This window comes from Aulonocara stuartgranti, assembly GCF_965226115.1.
Source record: "Aulonocara stuartgranti genome assembly, chromosome: 23".
Lineage (NCBI taxonomy): Eukaryota > Metazoa > Chordata > Actinopteri > Cichliformes > Cichlidae > Aulonocara > Aulonocara stuartgranti.
Genome location: NC_138958.1, coordinates 41,506,074 through 41,511,778, shown reverse-complemented (window position 1 = coordinate 41,511,778; position 5,705 = coordinate 41,506,074). Strand labels below are relative to the sequence as shown.

The following is a 5,705-nucleotide window of genomic DNA, read 5'->3' as shown; positions in this document are numbered from 1 at the left end:
ACTCCACCGAGACAGCGGTGACGCTAATCAGAAGGCTAGACCGTCCAATTTCACGCCTTTAAATTTTAAAGGCGTGTTTGTGTGTGTGTTTATACAATTGCTATTATGTTTGCACTTTATGTGTAATGTTACTGACTGCAGAGATCAGTAAGATGTGTGTATTTTTTATTTATTAGTTTTATTTATTTAATATTATTTTTTAATTGAATGACTGTCTAGTAGTTCACAGATGTCGAAAAACTGAGTGTGGTAAAGCCACTGATTTTTTTAATGTATATTTCTGCAATCTGCACATTGTACTGACTTTCATTTTAATGTTTACACCAGGGTTCCTTGTCAGCACTTTATGCTCAGATGTTTGTAAGCTAAAAATAAACTATTGTGTATGTTCAAATATACTGTTGTGATTGAAGAAGTTAAATAAAAATGTCAGTCATCAATTCATGCATCACCTCATGTCATCATAACAGAGGTCTGTCTTCCAGGAAAGAACAGTTTAAAATTAATGTAATATAGTATTGGCCATACTATATGATGTATTGCTTGTCTTTGTTTAATAATACAGAAGACAAAGACCTTAAAAAATAATCGCATATCGCATCGCAATCGCAATATTGGGGCAAAAAATCGCAATTAGATTATTTTCCATAATCGTTCAGCCCTAATGCTTAATCGACGTAATCAACTTTGATTTGATGCAGTGTGAAATAAAATGCACAGAAATCAATTATTTTTTCAAGAATAATTAAATAGATTCAACATCTTTCTTCAACAGAACTGCAGACTGCACAGATGGTTCCCAAAGGAAAAAGTACTACAGCTTACTAGGGTTTATTAGACTTAATAGTTACTATATACAGTAATGGACTTCTATACATTTCACATCAGATTATTTATTAAAAGCGAGACATTTTAAATAAAAGAAAAGTATGTCTCTGTGCCCCCCCTTTTTTTTTTCCCTGTTAATGTCCTATCGGCCCCCCTGGCTAAACTTTGCAAGATCTACCCCTGCACAGTTACCAGCCGTCAGCTCCTGGTGTAGAAAGTAATAGTTTTTTAAAGGATGACGTGAGGGTTAAATAAATTCAAACAACAGCTTATCAAGCTTAAACGTGCTGCTGTTGTTCAGCTGCTGGTTTCCTCTTTCTGGTGCAAAGTGGGCCAAAAACAAACAAGAGAGACGGAATTGAAGTAGCAGCAGGAGAGGGAGGGAGAGAGAAGAGGCAGTCCCTCCATATATTGGTTGTTAAGCTTAACGTGGGAATGCTTTACAAACATTCAGAGATGAACTTACACATTTGCTTTACTTCTCTCTGGGATCACTTCCACGGAGATGAAATGCTGGTTTGGCAGCGAGGCTCCAACTGCTCAACCAGACCGCCGACAGGTCTGGCACGCCACAGCAGCTCTATCACGTGACGCATACTGCTCTGACGTGCTATGGTTATGAGCCGAGTTATGCCATGTTGCAAGTTTTGTCAGGTGCTTTTTTGATATTTAATGGATCGGATTACATTTTTTATTTTTCTCCGATATCCGATCCAGTCATTTACGTCAGTATCAGACCGATACATAATATCAGATCGGTTCATCTCTAATTAATAAACTAATACAAGTAGCCACTGGTTGCACTGATGTGATTAGACTCTTGTGAGTCATCAATCTCTCAAATGTCCTTCTCTCTCCTCCAGGGAAACATCTTACCGACCAGAGCTGCAAGCCGCTTCCTCCAAATATGATGAAGATGTGTGATTTTCAGCAACAGGGACACTTTCCCGAGTTTCAGGAAATGATTTGTGGTTAAAGTAGCAGGACTGTCGAGCACATTTTTATATTTCAAGATGCCGTTTTTTAAAAAAGGAAAATATGACAGCCAAAAGCTTTGTACCTGTGCAAGTCTGTCAGATCGGTGCATTTATATGAATATGACGCAGTGTTTTTTTTTTTCCTGTAAAATTCTGTAAACTATAAACCAAAACTGTGCTTCTGCTTTTTAGAATTATATTAAATTCAACATGTCACATCTTGTTGTTGTTTTTTCTCTAACTTACTTGTCTCCATGTTATACTCTGCAATAGTACTGTGATTTGTGCATTTAATCTGTTATTGACAGTGAGGTGCTGCTCTAGGTTTTATAGTAGTTACTGTCAAAAAGAAACATAACTTAAATATAGCTTGATTAGCATCTAGGAAATGATCATTGAGGCGCTTTTGTGCTTCAAGGAAAGCAGGAGGAAACTAGAGACTACAGGAAGGAGTAGTGACAGTTTTATCGCCCTCTGCAGTTTGTGTGTGTAAGTGCAAAAGCTTACAGCACCTGGTATTCCCAGGCGGTCTCCCATCCAAGTACTGACCAGGCCCGACCCTGCTTAGCTTCCGAGATCAGACGAGATCGGGCGTGTTCAGGGTGGTATGGCCGTAAGCGAGAAAAAAAAAAGCACAGAAACAGCCTTTTTAAACATGCTGTGATGACACATGCACACGTTTTCTCTTCTGTATAGAAGTTAAAGTCTCCAAACGACAAAAATGTTTGAATTCCAAAACACACGGTTCTATAATAATCTAACATATGTTATTATGGAGATGTTACTGTGGGAAAAGTATTTCTGCAGCTCAGTGTTGAAGCTGCAGTTAACAACGAATAGCTGCATGCTTTCGCTGTAACATATAAAGCTTGGCACAATAATATATATCAAACTGTGAGACACTTGCCACTTATAAAATGCCCTTTATATAGCAAAGCTTTCGCTTACGGCCATACCACCCTGAACACGCCCGATCTCGTCTGATCTCGGAAGCTAAGCAGGGTCGGGCCTGGTCAGTACTTGGATGGGAGACCGCCTGGGAATACCAGGTGCTGTAAGCTTTTGCACTTACACACACAAACTGCAGAGGGCGCTGCTGCTCACTCACAGAAAACAGAACCAGAAAAAAAAACTTCATTAAAATGCTTATAAAAATAAGGCATTTCGCTTTTGTGCAAAAGTTGATAATCATCTCACTCAATCTACTTTTCTGGTGTGTATTTTCCAGCAGAGGTTTAGCTCTGTGTCAAGTGTCTGACATTTTGTGGATGTCAGAGAGCATCATTATTATTTCCTAACTTTAGGTTTCAAAACAGGAGGGAGACTGATATTTACTCACAGTAAATATCAGTCTTCCTCCTGTTTTCTATTTTGCAGAGCCTTATTGATGAGCCACAGTTGTTATTTTATTTTCTCCCCCTGATATCTGTAACTTTATCATTTAAACTGTTGATATGGCTCCAAGCAGCCCCATTAACTTTGTAATTGGCTTTTGTTTCCTCCTTTCTCCTCTCTATTATTTACTGCCGATATATTGTGAGTTTATATCAGTAGCATTTGAGCAAAACCTGGTGAGGATTTAGAAGAGCTTCAACATCCCATTAAATTCAAATTCAAATTTTATATGTCGCATACACAGTCATACACAGTACGATATGCAGTGAAATGCTTACACAACTGCTCGTGACCTAAAGAAAAAAGAAAAGGCTATGAATAAGATAGGAAATAAATATGAAAATTTATGGAAATGAAGAAATATAATGTCCAGTGTTGTGCAATCCACATTATGTCTTGTGCAGAGCAAATATGCTTAAAGTGATTTAAGTGATGAAGTGAAAACAATGTCCAGAATGTCCAGTGTGTGTGTAAGAACCATATGTGTGGGTCAGTACTGTGTGGTGGTGTGATTGAGAGACCGTATCGCCTGCGGGAAGAAGCTCCTCCTCAGTCTCTCTGTGTTGGTCTTCAGGGAGCGGAATCGCTTTCCTGACCTCAGCAGAGAGAACAGTCTGTTGTTGGGATGGCTGAGGTCCTTCACCATCTTCCTGGCCTTGGTCCAGCACCGCCTGCTGTAGATTGAGTGCAGGTCAGGGAGCTCGGAGCGGATGGTGCGCTCAGCTGACCGCACAACCCTCTGTAGAGCTCGTCTGTCCTGCATGGTGCTGTTCCCGAACCAGGTTAAGATGTTTCCCGCCAGGATGCTCTCTATGGTGCACGAGTAAAAGTTCCTGAGCACCTTGGAGGGCAGTTGGAAGTCTCTCAAGCGTCTGAGGTGGTAGAGACGCTGACGGGCCTTTTTCACCACGGTGTTGATGTGACAGGACCATGACAGGTCCCGCGTGATGTGAACTCTGAGGTATTTGAAGCTGTCCACTCTCTCCACTGGGCAGTCGTTGATGACGGGGGTCTGGTAGTTCCTCTCCTGCTTAGTGCTGAAGTCCACTATCAGCTCCTTTGTCTTACTGAAGGAGGCTGTTCCTCTGGCACCAGTTCTCCAGATTCCTAATCTCCTTCAGGTAGGCCGTCTCGTTGTTGTCAGAGATGGGCTTTGATCTCATGGTGAAATATTAAAAAGTATACACATTAAAATCTTTTAATATGAGGTTGTACAATGTCTTAAATTGACATGGCTAATGCCTATTAACTTCTCATCAGTGATCATGGATGAATAATGAAGGAGGAGGACTACCGCACTAAAGTGAGTTTACAATCCAACATAGAAACTGACCCCCTGAGATGGAAAACTTTTATATTCAATGATACTCAAAATCCTCATTCTTGACTTATTACCAAAAGAAAAAAAATTATTATATGTTCTGATGACATTCAGTTGGATCTGATTTACACATCAGAGGTTTGTTCAAGTAAATATATTCAAGTCAAGTGAAATAAAGAGCAGAAAACATTTCATGAGAAGCAATGCAAAACGTGACTTTCAGCAAAGCCGTGCTGTCACACTGTGGTTAGACTGAGGGTTTGTCAACAGTCTGATGACACTGCATCAGAGACTTGTCTTTAAACACTTTGTTCTTTTCGTGACCACAACTCAACACCTTGTGAGTGTTTGCAGCCTGGTAATGCACCGTGACCCGAAACTGTGAACAACTGAATCTGTTCTGAGAGCAGAAGAAACTTCTATGAATGCAATAACTCTAGATGTTATCACACTAACTACATGTTATAATGTAACACTTTGTGTCATGTAAAACTCTGAAGTTGTCACGGTCCCCGTGCCTGCTCGGCTGGCCCTGTGTGGCTACATGTTATGTTTTGTCTTTTCTCTCTCTCCTCTCTCTCTGCTCGCTGCCTGGGCGGAGCTCATTGTGAGCTCCCGGCCTCCACCACCTGTAGGCAATCACCTGTGGCTCCTCACCCTGTTTGCTCCCGCTACTTAAGGCAGTGACTGAGAGCACCTCGCCGCTGGACTATTGAATAACGCTCGTCAGTGCTACTTTAGCCTCAGCCAGTTTTGAGCTCTGTCCGTAAAAGTTCCGTGCTAACCCTTGTTCTCTGTATGCAGATTTCTCGTGTTTTGGTTTGGAGACTCTGGACGCTTTTCCCGACCCCGCTCTGCACCCCTGGGAACCCTGGCCCCCTTCTCCCTCACCTGTATATAGTGCACCTGGAGTGTGTAAATAAACCTGTTTTTCTGAGACTTCAGTCTGCGCCGAGTCCTCCCTGCTCCTCCGTGACAGAAGTCAAGGTTATAAATGGCTGTTTTTGACAACTTTTGAGTTTACCTTTATATATTTCACTTTTAAAACTTTACAGTCATCATTTCATTGGGACTAAATCTAAGCAGGAATGTTTTTTAATCTCTATAAAAACGTTTTTAATCAGTCAATTTTAATATGAATTGAAAAATATAAATTGTATATTTCAAAACTATGTTTAAGTTGC

At 40.6% G+C, this 5,705-nt stretch overlaps 1 long non-coding RNA gene across 1 annotated transcript; it reads left to right on the top strand.

Annotated features, from left to right (window-relative positions):
• Window positions 1-4,364: 4,364 nt before the first annotated feature.
• On the top strand, window positions 4,365-5,460 carry LOC309700773. Its single transcript, XR_014274745.1, has 2 exons — window positions 4,365-5,246; window positions 5,326-5,460. It is a non-coding gene; the product is annotated as an uncharacterized lncRNA (long non-coding RNA).
• The last annotated feature ends 245 nt before the right edge of the window (window positions 5,461-5,705 follow it).